Raw genomic sequence first — 17,403 nt, 5'->3', positions numbered from 1 at the left:
GTCAACTTAAAAAATGATTGTTTAATAAGAAAGATAATCCCTTTATTCCCCGCTTTTGCACTGAAAACTGTTATATTAATATACGTTTTACCTCTGTGATTACCTTGTTTCTAACCATCTTCTAACAGCCCCTTGATCACATGACTTTTTATTTATTAACTATTGACTTTTGACTTGCATTTAAGCCAATTAGTGCTTTGTTGTTAGAACCCACGGGCGTGAGCACAATGTTATCTATATGGCTCACATGAACTAGCACTCCACTGTTGTGAAAAGGTAATAAAAAAGCATGTGATAAGAGGCTGTCTGTAGTGGCTTAGAAACTGGCAGACATTTAGAGGTTTATATAAAGTATATTAATATAACAATAGGGTAGTTTATACTTTTTAAACAATAACATTTTTTGTGTTGATTGTCCCTTTAATGTATATTATTTTGATACCTTCATTCATCATTTCCATTTTGAGATGCACTAAAGCAATACTTAGCTCTATTACTACTATGCTTCTATTTAAAAAAAAAAAAAAAAAAAAGTTCCCTAGGGCTAGATTGCCTATTGGTTTAGAGGTGAAAACTTCACCTCAATAAAAAAAAGTTTTGATGTTGGTGGGTAAGCAGAGGGGGCTAACAATATACAGTAGCTTAAAGGGACACTAAACTTAATTTTTTTTCTTTCATGATTCAGATAGAGCAGGCAATTTTACGCAACTTTCTAATTTATTCCTGTATTAAATTTTTCTTTGTTCTCTTTGAATCTTTATTTGAAAAAGCAGGAATGGAAGCATAGGAGCCATCCCATTTTTGTTTCAGCACATGGGTAGTGTTTGCTGATTGGTGGCTAAATGTAGCAACCAGTCTGCAAAGTGCTACCCAGAGTTCTGAACCCAAAATGGGCCGGCTCCTAAGCTTACATTCATACTTTTCAAATAAAGATACCAAGAAAATGAAGAAAATTGATAATCAGAGTAAATTTGAAAGTTGCTTAAAATTGCACGCACTATCTGAATCATGAAAGACAAAATTTGGGTTGGGTTTAGTGTCCCTTTAAGCCTGTGTTTCTGTACTATATTTTGTCAATTTGAGTAGTTTACATAATTAAATTAATTGTAACACATTCCCTGTGTAATTTCTAAAAATTTGATTATTATTATTATATTTTTTAAATTGCTAATCTTATCATAGGGTTAAACGCACAGTATAAGTACCACTGATCCATTCCACACAATTTATATGAATAACTAGTGCTGCTGATTGGATTTGTGGCAGTTTCTGCTCAGGACAGGTAAACTTTGTATACTACTCTGTGTGGGCTAAGCACACACTAGTGTAGGGCTGATAGTATTACAATTACATATTGTGATGACTAAGAGCATGTGATTTTTTTACTATAATGGCTCTTTATATTTTAAATAAAGCTATTTTGCAATATACTGCATTAGCATAAATGCTTCTATTAAAAATTGAAATACGCCCATGTACACTTCAGTTTTGCCCTTTCTATCCCTTTAACCTTTTAACACCGTTATGCCGTTCTATACCGTCATAATTACACTGGGCTTTAGAGCCGTTATGACGGAATAGAACATCTTAGCCAACGGCTGTCTTGAAGACTACTGCGCTTCCTGGATTTGATCGCGGTCTGGAGGGCGTTCCTAGGGTTATAGGGACACCCGGCAAACCCGATCCAATAATTGAAATCTCGCGATCGTGTGATTTCAATTTGTCTACATCGGAACAGTTTTTCCGATGTAGACACTTTAACCCCGGCAGGAAAGGGTTAATCTATGCATCCATATTGCAGATATACTTGTGTATGTTTTCCTGGCTGTAGATTCACTTTAGGCTTTCAATAAAACAAGCCTTGATCGCACGCTTAGATACTTCTGGTCTACAGTAAACCACCTTGTTTTATTCACCAGTGGGCTTTTCACTGATTGTCAACCACTGAACCTATTGAGGAAAAAAAAATAAAAAAAAATAAAAGGCACATTTCTTAAAAACAACCCTGAAAACTTTAATACAAACCATTTTACATTTTGGTTATTTTGTGATTGTATAAGTTGAAAGGATGTTAGTCATTTTTTATATAATTAAGCACTTTGTTGCAAAAGATCTGTATACAAAATATTTTACACTATAATAGTTTTAGCAAATTGTGCATTGTTTAAGAGGAGTCCAGGGAATACCCCTTAAAAAGTCTTGAGCATTGTTTCTTACATCACCTGCATACCTCCCAACATTTGTGGCTAGGTATTAGAGACTCAGGAGATTTAGAGGCTATCATCATTTTGTGGGTAGGGCCATTCAGGAGAGATTATACATGGTAATTAGTGGTATTGTGGGTGTGTGTTGGCGGTCAGTGGGTGGGGCTAAGGAAAATTCTGCAAATAGGGACATATGGCGGTCTCAGTCACAGAGTGGGACAGGGCTTTAGAATTGGTGACTATCCCTCTCAAATAGGGACAAGTGGGAGGTCTACCCCTGCTGTGGCCAATTAGGGAGACATCTGTCCTGGTTAAGTAAAAGTTGTGCAAAGTGTTTGAGTCAGAGTTCAGAATACTGCTGGGTGCATGTCAGTTTTATGCAGTGGGGAAAATAAACTTATTTCATTAAAAAATGATTAACCATTTTATGATTTAAAGGGACATGTAAGTTAAAATTAAACTATTCGGATAGAGCATGCAGTTTTAAGAGACTTTTGCAGGGAATAAACATATAGGTACATGGAAGCAATGATTAAACGCTACACATTAGAACATTTTGTTTTTGCACTTCTATGTCTCTTTAATGCAGTCTTGCTTTATGGCCAGCTAATTGAATGAAGGAACAGCTTGGTCATTGTATTTCACGTGCCAGCCCGATGCTCATGCTTCACTGCTCTTTACTGACGTGTGTACAACATGCCCAGCAGCTTTACCGGGTAGGGCTGCATCTGCACCTGAATAAGCAATTGGGTTTTTTGGCAGATATTGAAACCAGTTATTCTTCTGAATGCCCCCTACTAACTGTAGCCTAACAGATATAATTGTCATTAAACACACTAGGGACTGTGCTTTATTGCTAAGTGCCTTTGGGGTTTCCGGGGGCATTTTAGGGTAAACTGATATTTATCCATAGTGAAAACTAGAATTTGATGCTATAAAATAGGCAAATAAGCATTTTCTTTCCCATAGTTGTATATTTTCTGGTAAATCTCGGAGAAGTAAACTGGTCACTGATCCTCTTTGTTACAACATTCTTGTCTGCCAAAAGTATATCCCTTCTCTCTCGTCAGTGAGTCATCTGAATGAGACTGATGCCCCACAATCCCAGGTGGGCTCCACAAACGAGTTCAGCTGGTTTAGGAAGCCTCTCTTGTTGGTCTGGATAATCTGTGTGTGTCAGACACGAGGAACAAGCAGGGACCTGCACAAGTCTTTGCATCTCAGATACTAATAAAAAAAAAAAAGGTTTTGTAATTTACACTTCAGATTGAAAACTTCATTAATCGTTCAAAACTTTAATAATTAAAAAAACAAACGTAAAAGTGTGTTTAAATATATTCTTCAATGTTAAGCCATGCAAGTCCAATTTAAAGGGATTGAAAGGTAAAAAAATGAATGTGCATTTCAATTGAAAATAGAATAATTTTTACCATTTACTTCTATTAGCAAAAATGCTACAAGTAAAAATTATTACTGCTTTTCAGGGGCATATGAATATGTACTACGAGGGCCCGTGCACCTGTATTCATGCTCAGAGAGCTGGTGGTGTGTATTGTGTTGTGAAGACTTCATTTGTGTCATACAAGCTGCTGCTGACTCTCTGAATACTGGTGCACGGCCCTCAACGCATATGTGCGTATGCCACTTAAAAAAACGGTAATTACTTTTACTAGAAGCATTTTTGTAAAAGAAAGTATATTGCAAAAATGCTTGTTTTTAATATTGAAAAGTACCCATGCACATTTCCAATGGTATAAGTCGTTAGGGTGTAGAATAAAAAAAGTAAAAAAAAAATAATTAGGATTTGGGGGGTCTCTAAAGGCACATAAATAAAGATTAAAATTGCCTAGAGACCCCCAAAATACATATTGGTTTAAGAATTATAGCTAAATGATCACCGTAGTAACGAGCGTTACGGCAGTGATCACCTAGCTGAGAAAAGTTGCATTCCCTTTTACAATACGGACGAATATTATATTTGTAATCTAATGATCAATGGATAATGTGATTACAGATTAATAAATGGTAGAGGAATGCTATTTAAAAAAAAAAAAAAAAAACACCAAATAATATTTTTATAATCAGTCTTTTAGCGTGCGTGGAAGATGAGTAAAACACGCTGTTTACGCAGCTCTCTCCACCTTTTAAAACTTCTGTATTTTTAATGCAAAGAAGCTTATTTTTTGCAATAAAAATGATAAATTTCTAGCGACATAATTCCTATTTTGTAAAGGAATTATGACTAAACGTCTCTGCTGAGGAAGCAGCTAAATTCTCTATGAACTCACTCTGATTCCTTCACTGATGATGCATATGGTATATAAACTAAGCCACATCAAATGAGGGGCCACTTGTATTGCTAGCACAAAAATAGACAATGTAATAATAAGTGGAATATGTCTCTTTGCTAAAAAAATTAAAAAAATGTTTTATGCAAAGCAAAATATTGCATGTATTGTTACACACCTAAATTATGTGCTAGAGATACGTAGCCCCTTATTTGATTTCTACAAATGTGTGCTTTGTGTACCATATTTTAATTTTCCAAGTGGCTAGAACTGTTTAATTGCAGACATGGCAATCTTGATGAAATAGTCTAAACAAATAGCCTTTCAGCTTTTATGGGTTATGTCTGCAATCAGACGCTGTAGAAACCAGGGAAACTAAGATACATTAAATAGAGTACACATTAAACAGTTCTAGCCACCTGAGAACTTAAAATGGGGTACTCAAAGTACACATTTTTTGAAAGTACACCCCTTGGCGCATCAAATGAGGGGCTACATGTATTGCTAGCACAAATAGACAATGTAATAATAAGTGGAATATGGCTCTTTGCTTAGAATTATTATTGTTTTTAAGCAATGCAACTTATTACATTAATTGCTGTGCACCCCAAATTCATGCTAGAAATACTTGTAGCCCCTCATTTGATGCACCAAGGGGTGCACTTTCTGCAAATGTGTGCTTTGTGTACCCCATTTTAATTTCTCAGGTGGCTAGAACTGTTTAATTGCTGAAAACAGTACAGTCATTTCTAAGATCCTGTTTTTGATAATTTATCAAATTGACATGCCTGCGATAAAACTGTGGAGGAAAAACAGTGAAATGTTCTTTTATTTCTGCTTTTTTCAGACAGGTTACCTACTACAAATATTTATCCACACAGGTTTTGATGATAGAGCTTAGAAAAATAAAATTACATACTTTTTCACATTTTATGCACTGTTTTTTAAACCTGATGATACATACACATTTAATAATGGTATATTTTGAATCAGCTGGGTCTGCTGTAAACAGTATATAGTTTGTATAGTTTATTCACACAAACTTTACTAGTGTTAAAACGTAAACTGCAACAAAAAGCTCAAAACCAGCTTAGCACACAGGTGGGAAATGGCTTAGCAGCCAAAGGAAGGGACATGAAACCCAAACATTTTCTTTCATGATTCAGATACAACATACAATTTAAAACAACTTTCCAAATTACTGTGATTATCTCATTTGCGTCTTTCTCTTGGTATTCTTTGTTGAAAAGGTTACCTAGGTAGGCTCAGGATCTGCAAATAAGCTGCTAATTGGTTGCTGCACATATATGCTTCTAGTTGTTTAGTTTAGAGTGAATAGAGCGCTGGAACTATCAGATCCCAAACTCCCTATAAATATAAGTTCCTTCCAACTTATATATATGTGAAATGTTCAGAAGAATATGTGTAGGAATAGGGGCGTGGTGCACTTAAGGGATGTAGTTAATATTTAAGAGAAAGTTTTTATTAATTTTTTACTTAGTAAATATTGCTGGGTCTAGGTGACTTTTTTTGAAAGTGTAGAGAGAAAAAAATTAAAACTTATTTTGTGAATACAAACAAGTGTGTAAAGTGTGTTTAAATCATATATATGTGATGCCTTTTATAATATTCTATTCTAATAATTGTGTATTTATGTGGAAAATAAAATAGGCAATTTTGTTTTTTTTCACGTGTCTAGTTTTATTATATTATTTACAGTAACCTTATAATATAGGATGTTGTGTTCCTAGTCCATAGAAGTGCATTAATTGCGTGAATTAACTATATTTAGAATTGTAGTGAAAGCGATTATTAGTGCTGTCAATTTCCCAAAAAGATGGTGTGAATGTTAAAAGGCTAATATCTTAAATAAAATATATCATAAAGACCTATGAAAAACAATAATGAATCATAAACGACTTTACCTTTTGAAATTAAATCAGCAGAAAATTTATTTAAAACATGATAAAAATAAAAAATATATGGTAATTACCACTGAATGTCAGAAATTTCTCTGGGACGTCTCCCAGATGTAATATGGGTATTTAGATGGCCATATGTAAAAACTCAATATGTGTCAATTTTCTACATAAAAAATTACTAAACACAAAACAATATTAAAAAATGTGTAAAAAATGTCCGTATTGAAAGGTCAAAAGAAAAATCCCAAATGTCTACTTTTATTATGTTATGAGGATTGGTAGGCTCAAGGTAAGTATTTGTATCCTTTGCTTTTTATACTTTGCTGGATACCGCTCTTGATGTTATATATGCGGCACAAAAACAAAAAGTAACTTTATATGCCAAAAGTAAGGCCGGATTTTTTGCTTTTACACACACTCTTGCTGGGGTTTTTTCAATTTGTGATCCAAAACAAATAAATTTTCCTATACCGCTCTTAGTGCTATGCACGCGGTAATACCGGAGGCTTATACTGTCCTTCAAACAGGTTTAGGATTATTTTGCGTTCACCTTTACAATGTTCGTATCAATTTTGTTTTACTCACAGTTCTTGCTGTTGAGGGAGACCACACTTTTTTTGGACGCTTACTGCTTCTCCATGCTGTTCACTCGCCTCGTTGTCTGCTCCTGGCGTCTGACGTCACACTCCTTCGTGGGAGGTCGTCTTGCAATGCCGGTGAGATCGCTGTGTACAATGACACTTTGTATTCCTTGGTGTGAGAAGTTAAAACTGCACTTAGTGCTATGCACGCAGTTAATGTAGGTCCTCTACAATTCCCCAATTTTTCTAGTGGAATAGTGATATAAGATGATAACCCGGGTTATTTTTAATGATCAATCAATCACAATAAAATATGAATATGAGTTCATAGATAAAATAAAGGTCACACAGCTTGATGCGTTTCGCTCTTACCAGAGCTTTATCAAGATGCTTGTGACCAGTACCTTTTCCCTTTTTAAATGTCCTGCTCGATCCTTATTGGTTGTTTCTTAATTGTGTGTAAAGGTGGATCATTCAGCCTTACCAAAGTTACTTTAGTGTTATTCCCGATGATTCCTTTTTGATAGACATTTTATCCTCATTGTTTTATGACTCTTCATATACTTGACAAATAGTTTTAGGTTGCTATTGTTTGTGGAACGACAAAAATTCAATATATCCAATTAATATGGAATTTTCTTTTTTTATTTGGGATTTGTTTCTTTAAGGTGGTATAAGAAAGTTTCATTGTATAATCTTTATTTGTGTATCCATATATTGTTCTATATTGTTTTTTATTATAGGCAACATAGTTTTATTATGTAGCTTAAATTGCAAGTGTTTTCTAAAAGGGGCCTTACAGGATACTCATTGATTATTATTATTTATGTATGTAAGAACTTAAACAGACTTGTGTATGGTTACTGACTGGGTGAGATTAAATTTTCCTTTATTTGTTCTTGGTTTTATGGATAATTCTTTAGATTTGTGTTTTTAATATATCATTTTTAGTTAATGTACTGCCCCAGTCTATAAGATAACTTAAAATTGTATACAACTGTAATGTATGTAACATTCTTTGAATTGTTGTGTCTATAGGAGGGGTTTTTTTGTCTATAGGAGGGGTGTGTATATAGGAGGGGTTTATTTCACGTTGTAAATGTCTCATATATTCTATTTGGAGATTTATAGTTCAAAAAGGAATGGAGATAAATCCAATTCCGAATTTAGGCCTAGTGGGGACAGAGTGTTATATAGATATATTAACTCAGCTTCTTTTATCAGCAACTTTTTCTCCATATTCCCTCCTCTCCAGTGTCTTTGTACTTTCTTTATGCCCCAATATGTCAGGTCTTTATTGTTCCCTTTGTGTATATCCTTAAAGTGTTTGTACAGATATGTGTTATCCATTCCATTTTTTATATTATTCAGATGCTCCCTGATTCTGTCTTTTAACATTCTTTTTGTTTCCCCAAAGTAAAATAGATTGCACGAGCACTTTAAGATATATATTACATTTTTTGTCGTGCATCTAATGATCTCTTTAATATGAAATATTTTTTCTGAATCATTTATCTTTAGATTAGTGATTTTTTTACTGTGATTGCAGGCCTTACAGGAGTAACATGGGAAAAAACCTCTTACACTTTTACCCATTAGGTCTTTCTGTATTTTTTGGCCTATCCTTGGTTGTTTAAGGTCACTCGGAGCCAGGATTGATTTTAGATTATTTGCTTTTTTGAAGATAAATTTGGGGTTTTCTGAGATTTTATCTCCCAAGATTTCATCCTCCCTTATTATATACCAATATTTTTTAATGATTTTTTTGATGATATTGTGATCTGCATTGTACTCTGTTATGAACGGTATTTCATTTTTTTCTGTATTTTTGGGTAATTTTTCTTTATATATGAGTAATGCATCCCTATTAGTATTTTTGGCTTTATTTAGTGCCTTTTTTGTGGTTTCAGATTTATATCCTCTGGCTAGAAATTTATTTTCTAACTTTTCTGCCTGTTCTTCAAAGTCAAAGGGTCTTGAGCAGTTCTTTTTTATACGGAGGAATTGGCCTAATGGGATATTCTGTTTCCATAAATCTAAATGGCAGCTTTTTGAATGTACGTAATTGTTTGCATCAGTTTTTTTAAAGTGAGTTTTTGTCTCTATTTTGTTTTCTATGACCATTATTTCTAAGTCTAAAAAGATTATTGTATCTGTACAAACACTTTAAGGATATACACAAAGGGAACAATAAAGACCTGACATATTGGGGCATAAAGAAAGTACAAAAACACTGGAGAGGAGGGAATATGGAGAAAAAGTTGCTGATAAAAGAAGCTGAGTTAATATATCTATATAACACTCTGTCCCCACTAGGCCTAAATTCGGAATTGGATTTATCTCCATTCCTTTTTGAACTATAAATCTCCAAATAGAATATATGAGACATTTACAACGTGAAATAAACCCCTCCTATATACACACCCCTCCTATAGACAAAAAACCCCTCCTATAGACACAACAATTCAAAGAATGTTACATACATTACAGTTGTATACAATTGTAAGTTATCTTATAGACTGGGGCAGTACATTAACTAAAAATGATATATTAAAAACACAAATCTAAAGAATTATCCATAAAACCAAGAACAAATAAAGGAAAATTTAATTTCACCCAGTCAGTAACCATACACAAGTCTGTTTAAGTTCTTACATACATAAATAATAATAATCAATGAGTATCCTGTAAGGCCCCTTTTAGAAAACACTTGCAATTTAAGCTACATAATAAAACTATGTTGCCTATAATAAACAATATAGAACAATATATGGATACACAAATAAAGATTATACAATGAAACTTTCTTATACCACCTTAAAGAAACAAATCCCAAATAAAAAAAGAAAATTCCATATTAATTGGATATATTGAATTTTTGTCGTTCCACAAACAATAGCAACCTAAAACTATTTGTCAAGTATATGAAGAGTCATAAAACAATGAGGATAAAATGTCTATCAAAAAGGAATCATCGGGAATAACACTAAAGTAACTTTGGTAAGGCTGAATGATCCACCTTTACACACAATTAAGAAACAACCAATAAGGATCGAGCAGGACATTTAAAAAGGGAAAAGGTACTGGTCACAAGCATCTTGATAAAGCTCTGGTAAGAGCGAAACGCGTCGAGCTGTGTGACCTTTATTTTATCTATGAACTCATATTCATATTTTATTGTGATTGATTGATCATTAAAAATAACCCGGGTTATCATCTTATATCACTATTCCACTAGAAAAATTGGGGAATTGTAGAGGACCTACATTAACTGCGTGCATAGCACTAAGTGCAGTTTTAACTTCTCACACCAAGGAATACAAAGTGTCATTGTACACAGCGATCTCACCGGCATTGCAAGACGACCTCCCACGAAGGAGTGTGACGTCAGACGCCAGGAGCAGACAACGAGGCGAGTGAACAGCATGGAGAAGCAGTAAGCGTCCAAAAAAAGTGTGGTCTCCCTCAACAGCAAGAACTGTGAGTAAAACAAAATTGATACGAACATTGTAAAGGTGAACGCAAAATAATCCTAAACCTGTTTGAAGGACAGTATAAGCCTCCGGTATTACCGCGTGCATAGCACTAAGAGCGGTATAGGAAAATTTATTTGTTTTGGATCACAAATTGAAAAAACCCCAGCAAGAGTGTGTGTAAAAGCAAAAAATCCGGCCTTACTTTTGGCATATAAAGTTACTTTTTGTTTTTGTGCCGCATATATAACATCAAGAGCGGTATCCAGCAAAGTATAAAAAGCAAAGGATACAAATACTTACCTTGAGCCTACCAATCCTCATAACATAATAAAAGTAGACATTTGGGATTTTTCTTTTGACCTTTCAATACGGACATTTTTTACACATTTTTTAATATTGTTTTGTGTTTAGTAATTTTTTATGCAGAAAATTGACACATATTGAGTTTTTACATATGGCCATCTAAATACCCATATTACATCTGGGAGACGTCCCAGAGAAATTTCTGACATTCAGTGGTAATTACCATATATTTTTTATTTTTATCATGTTTTAAATAAATTTTCTGCTGATTTAATTTCAAAAGGTAAAGTCGTTTATGATTCATTATTGTTTTTCATAGGTCTTTATGATATATTTTATTTAAGATATTAGCCTTTTAACATTCACACCATCTTTTTGGGAAATTGACAGCACTAATAATCGCTTTCACTACAATTCTAAATATAGTTAATTCACGCAATTAATGCACTTCTATGGACTAGGAACACAACATCCTATATAAGGTTACTGTAAATAATATAATAAAACTAGACACGTGAAAAAAAACAAAATTGCCTATTTTATTTTCCACATAAATACACAATTATTAGAATAGAATATTATAAAAGGCATCACATATATATGATTTAAACACACTTTACACACTTGTTTGTATTCACAAAATAAGTTTTAATTTTTTCTCTCTACACTTTCAAAAAAAGTCACCTAGACCCAGCAATATTTACTAAGTAAAAAATTAATAAAAACTTTCTCTTAAATATTAACTACATCCCTTAAGTGCACCACGCCCCTATTCCTACACATATTCTTCTGAACATATATGCTTCTACTCATTGGTTTACCAATGTGTTCAGCTAGCGGCCAGTAGTGCATTGCTGCATCTTCAATAAAGGATACCAAAAGAATAACGCAAAATTGATAATAGAAGTAAATTTGAAAGTGGTTTAAAAATTGAAAGAAAATGTCTGGGTTTCATGTCCCTTAGTATGTGATAAGGCCACTGAGCGCCCTTTGGTAATGTCACCTGAGTTTAGCTCCTGTGCCGCTGCTCTGTAGGCTTCTGCTGTCGTCCTGCTATCAAGTGTGAGGGTCTGGGTCAGGTGATTGATAATGCTCATCCATCAACTCCTACTGAGTGCTCACATTTAACCTGACAGCTCCAATTATTGCTGCAGATTTACAGCCTCTTGATTTAACACCATAAGATAGGATGTACTTGACATTAGCGCTTATAGGATCCTTTTATTTATTTTTTAATTCTCACTGTTTTCTATTGATAGAAATAAAATGACATTACATTAAAGTACAAGGGGCTCTCTAATTGTTTGCATTACCCTAGATAATTGTGTGTTTATCCCCTGCAAAGTCGTGCACTTCTTTATTAGGTAGTTAAAGTGACACATTTCAACATTAAACTTTTAATATTCAGATTGAATGTTACATTTCAAAACAACTTTCTATCTTACTTCATTTATCAATTGTTCTTTTGAGCAGCAGTGTTTTTTTCATTTATGTATAGCATTGCAAACTCTGCCTATTTTTTATTGCTGTTTCTTAACTGTGCAACATAGAACAGCTCGCAAGATTTTAAACCCTTTGCTACTGTGAATTTCAGAGAAAAACTTGCCTAAAATACAGAAGAATTGTTAGCATTTTTGATAATGTTCCATTTAAACAGAAATAAGGCCTAGTTTTTTATTTACCTTTCAGAAATATATATATATATATATATATATATATATATATATATATATATATATATATAAAACATTTTTTTATTATTTTATTTATATTTTAGTAGACAACCTAAGGTATTAATCTAGGTCCACTTTTTAAACAAATTAAATTTATTTTTATGTGGTGTAGGATCCCCCCTTACCCTCCCACCAACCGGATCCCTCACAAACAGATTTTTTAACCCTGCTCCTCCTAATGGTGTCCACCATCTTGCCAGTACTTAGTTTTTAGATTTTTTTTTTAATTTCCTGTAGTGTAGAGGTCCAACTTACCCACCACCCCCCTCCGATCACTAGTGTAGGGTCCCCACACCCAAATTCATTTTTCTTTTCTGCAGTGTAGCGTCCCTTCCCTCTTTCCCATCCACACTAATTTTATTGCAGTGTAGGGTCCCGCTCTATCCACCGCTGTGCCGCCCACCCGCCTGCCTCAAGAATCTCCCACCCGCCTCCAGAATCTCCCACCCATACAAAGGGAAGTTTGTTAGACGGTAACACAGACTGTCATTTTCCTTCATATGGAACTGGAGCACTGATCGACAGATGCCTGCAGCTTAGGGACAGCAGCACTCGACTGTAACCTTACAGCGGAGGTTGCTGTTGTTTCCTGAAGCAAGGACATATATACGTTATGGGCAAAGTACTGCATGACGTATATATGTCCTTTTGGGCCATGGGGTTAATGCAGATAAGTGTTGTTACCATCAGTTTACATAGTTTATAGCAACAGTGGAAACTAGAACAAAGTATTAAACTTCACGTTACTTTTTGAAAATTGAATCTGAATTATGAAAGTTTAATTCTGACTTTCATGTGCCTTTACCTGAATACTAAAACAAGCAATATATGGGAGATGGTCAACAACTTAGAGACCTGCAAGTCGGACTTAAAGGGACATTAATCACTTTGAAATGGTAATATTAAATTGTTATTTATATATGTTAAAAAAACTCTGCAATATACTTTCATTATTATTTTTGTCCTGTTTTCCTGTAATTCCATTCTGAAATTGTAAACTTTTCAGTTTCTGTTAGAAATGAAAGTGCAAGACACTGTTATATTCTACACAGCCATTGGCTGCACACTATGGTGACCTATTTATAACTGTCTCTAATTGGCCACAGCATAGAAGTTAACCTAAGTTACAACATGGCAGCTCCCATTGTTTTGTAGACAATACAACTTTACACTTATTCTGTCAATGTTTAAACAGCAAATAACATTTAAAAAAAATACATCTACATGTTATTCTCAGACTAATTTTTTCTTTAAATGCATCATTCTATCTAGCATATATTTAGCGTTTAATGCCCCTTTAAGCTTTCATGATTCACAGAATGCAATTAAAAAAAAATACTAATTTACTTCTGTTATGAAATTTACTTTGTTCTATTGGCATCACTTATTGAAAAGAAAATCTAGGCAGGCTTAGGAGCGTCCACATCCTGAGCACTAATATGGCAGAAGTGTTAGTAATAATGTTTTTAACAATGCTATGCATTGTTAAACACTCAGGTGCAATAGAATGCTGACACCTGCACTCTCCTGAGCCCAACTAAAGTTGCTGTTTAACAAAGACTAGCAAAAGGACAAAGTAAATAAAAGAAATAGAAGTGTAAAAATGCTCAGTTTCTGAGCAAAACATGGGTAATGCATTGGCGTAGATATAATGTATGACATAAGCCAGGGCTCACATATTTATATACAAATTCCACTCTCTAGCTCTTAGATATTCTTACTGGTTCTTAAATTGTAAACGGATTTGTTGACCATACGCCTTAAAGGGACATTATACACTCATTTTTTCTTTGCATAAATGTTTTGTAGATGATCTATTTGTATAGCCCATAACGTTTTTTTTTTTTAAAAAAAATGTATAGTTTTGCTTATTTTTAAATAACATTGCTCTGATTTTCAGACTCCTAACCAAGCCCCAAAGCTTTATGTGAATACGCTCGACTACCTACTCCAGCTTGCTCCTGTTTGTGTAAAGGGTCTTTTCATATGCAAAAGAAGGGGGAGGGGGGGAGTGTCTTATTTCCCACTTGCAGTGGGCTTTCCAGCTACCTTTTCAACAGAGCCAAACTGACAGCTTCTAAGTAAGTTTTTAAACAGTTTTATACTGGATTTTTATATCAGTATCTGTGCATCTTATTCTTTATAGTAGTGTCTATTACATGCAGTTATATGAAAATGAGTGTATACTGTCCCTTTAATAACTGGCTTACTGGCTGTTTCCTACTATGTGCTTTACTTTGCTATTGCTGCAGGGGTTAAACACAGAGATTTGTTTACATTAAAATGCCTAATTAAGATTAAAAGGTAAAGAAACTTCTCAGTCCTCATGAGACTTGAAAATGAACCTAATAAAAACCAGCAGCTTGGTCACGTAGATTTGTGCACATTGTTTTTTATTCAGGTGTACTGAGTAATTGCCTGTGTCAGAGGTCAAGTATTTCCAAGGGTTTTTACTTCCAGATGCAGTGTGCTGCCTGTTGTGAAGGGTTCAGGTCCCCCTCTAAGCGCTGTGTCCTTCAGCTGCCCAGCAGGGCAGACCTGCTCCCAAGTGCACCTGTACGTGTGGCGACGCAGCAGTGCAACGCCTAAACAAACCGGTCATTTCAGCTGCATACCCTTGTGTTTTTGTGCTTCTTTTGCCATGGAGATGAGTGATGTGACCTGAGCTACCTGCTTCCAGCCTATAGGTCTCGGGTTGTGTGAGTTTGAGGTCACAAGATGTTTAATATTTCAAACGTCACATTTTCTGCCTTGCTTTAACACTTCCTACTTAGCAACTAATTATGGGGTGCAGTAATAATAATAATAATAATAAAACTTTCTTTTAATCTCCAGAAGTTAGTGATTGTAAAGTGTAAAGATTTAAAGCCCAGTTTTTAAAAAAATAAGTCTTTAAACTTTACAAAGACGCTTGTTTTTTTTTAAAATACCATTTTGTTGCGGTAAACATACCGCAGATCCTCCACCCTCATCTCCTTCTGTATTTAGCATATCGATGAAGAATCCGACTTCCTCCAATCGTTGTGTGCCCACGAGTTGGACGCCAAAGGGGGTGCTCAATGATAGAGATGTAATAATACAATAAGACAATGTATGTAACTATGTGTTTAATATTTTGCAAGAGTTAAACACAAAAGTCCTACTAAATGGTGAGCTTACACACACAGCCCCCTATTACTGGCTATATCCTGTTCAGGGCCACCTTAGCATTGTGTGGAGTAGAGTAGTAAAGGGATATAAAACCCAACACTTCTTTTCTTTCCTGATTCAGATAGAACATACCATTTTAAACAACTTTCTAATTTACTTCTATTATCAAATTAGCTTCATTCTATTGGTATTGTTTGTTGAAGGATCATCAATGCACTACCAGAAGCTAGCTGAACACATCGGGTGAGCCTGTGACAAGAGGTGATTAAGTGCAGCCAATCAGCAGCTTGCTCCCAGTAGTGCATTGCTGCTCTTGAACCTATACTTTGTATTCTTTTTTGGCGAAGGATACCAAGAGAACAAAGTCTATTAGATAATAGAAGTAAATTGGAAAGTTGTTTAAAATTGCATGTTCTGTTTAAGTGATAAAAGTTGCATTTTGACTTTACTGTCAAACTTTTTTTTTGTTTTAACACAAATCTGCACTCTATGAATAAAAAAATATATTCTGCTGTATAAATAAACTAAACACTATTTCTTTTTGGGCCTATATGTTTGTGTAGGTTTCTGATCCGTATCTGTTTATTCAGGAGAATATAATGTATACAGTATTTCACTTATAGAATTTGCATAAATTGTTTCACCAGCCCCTCAAGTAAAAAAGAATGCACCTATGGCCCTTCACATGAAAAGGCTGGAGACCCTGTATGTGTGTATATCTTTCTGTATAGTATCTCACTCTCTGTATCATATTCATAGTTTCTTTTACATAATGCCCATGAAAGTGTCTGTAACAGTATATGCCATTGCAGTGTCTGAATCTGATACCTTGGCCCTTACCGTATGTTCTGGCATTCTCCTGCTGCTGCCAGGATCAGGCTGGGTGTGTCCTCCTCTCATGCTGGATACATTGGCTTCAGTACTTAGTGTTCTATCTGGGCCGCTGCTCCTATGACAGCCATTCATTATAGTATACCCCCTGGGACCAGGTTTCACAAGGCCGTGGTGACTTTCTTTAGTGTTGGGTTTCTTGGTTACCCAATTTGAAAGGAATGTTGAGTGTTTGGACTGATAACCCTGCATGTGCCAAAACTGCTCTCCTCCTGTTTTCCGGCAGTGCTGAAAGCCAAGGTAAAGCTACTACAGGCCCTTATTACACAGCGAATGGAAAAACATGTTCAAAATGATCATCATGGTACAAAAACCACAACAGCTCAAAGACATTGTTTAAAGAAGCTTAAAGGGACATAAAAGTGCAAAATGAAAATGTTCTGATATTTTGAAGTGTCATAAAACAGGTTGAGATCTGTGCATACCATAAAAGGGCTAATTAAGTAAAAATAGTTTGCATATATTTTTATTTTTTTTATTTTTTTTAAATTGCTGATAAGTATTTGAAATCATTTTAAAAAAATAAGCAAAATTAGTTAAAAAGCCGTGCTGTCTGGAGTAGTCTGCTCCACCCCCCCCCCTTATCAGTGTTTAGACACAGGCATTGTATTTCAACTGAGTTCATTGCTTCTATGCATGCTCCAGCAGATAATACCTATGCACTTTTGCATTCTACCAAAAACAACGAAAGATATAGATGCAGCCATAGAAGGAAATGTGTGGGGGAGTTAGTGTTACAATTCAGAAACTAAAAAGAAAGGGTTAATGGCGAGGCACTGCAGTATAGATTTGCAGGTAAAGTAATTAAAGTACATATTATTATATTTTGTCTCTATCCCAACTTGTTTTATGTCC

At 34.6% G+C, this 17,403-nt stretch overlaps 1 protein-coding gene and 1 long non-coding RNA gene across 2 annotated transcripts in view; one reads left to right on the top strand and one right to left on the bottom strand.

Moving 5' to 3' along the window:
* PINX1 (PIN2 (TERF1) interacting telomerase inhibitor 1) overlaps positions 1-17,403 on the top strand; it is a 431,187-nt gene that overhangs the window by 210,387 nt on the left and 203,397 nt on the right. The gene's annotated exons all lie outside the window — the stretch shown is intronic.
* LOC128655932 (uncharacterized) lies at positions 1,990-16,615 on the bottom strand. The gene is made up of 2 exons (XR_008401940.1): positions 16,498-16,615; positions 1,990-3,431 (listed from the first exon to the last, which is right to left on the bottom strand). It is a non-coding gene; the product is annotated as an uncharacterized LOC128655932 (long non-coding RNA).

The sequence above is a fragment of the Bombina bombina genome, chromosome 4 (assembly GCF_027579735.1).
Source record: "Bombina bombina isolate aBomBom1 chromosome 4, aBomBom1.pri, whole genome shotgun sequence".
Lineage (NCBI taxonomy): Eukaryota > Metazoa > Chordata > Amphibia > Anura > Bombinatoridae > Bombina > Bombina bombina.
This window is presented reverse-complemented; position numbering and strand designations above follow the sequence as displayed.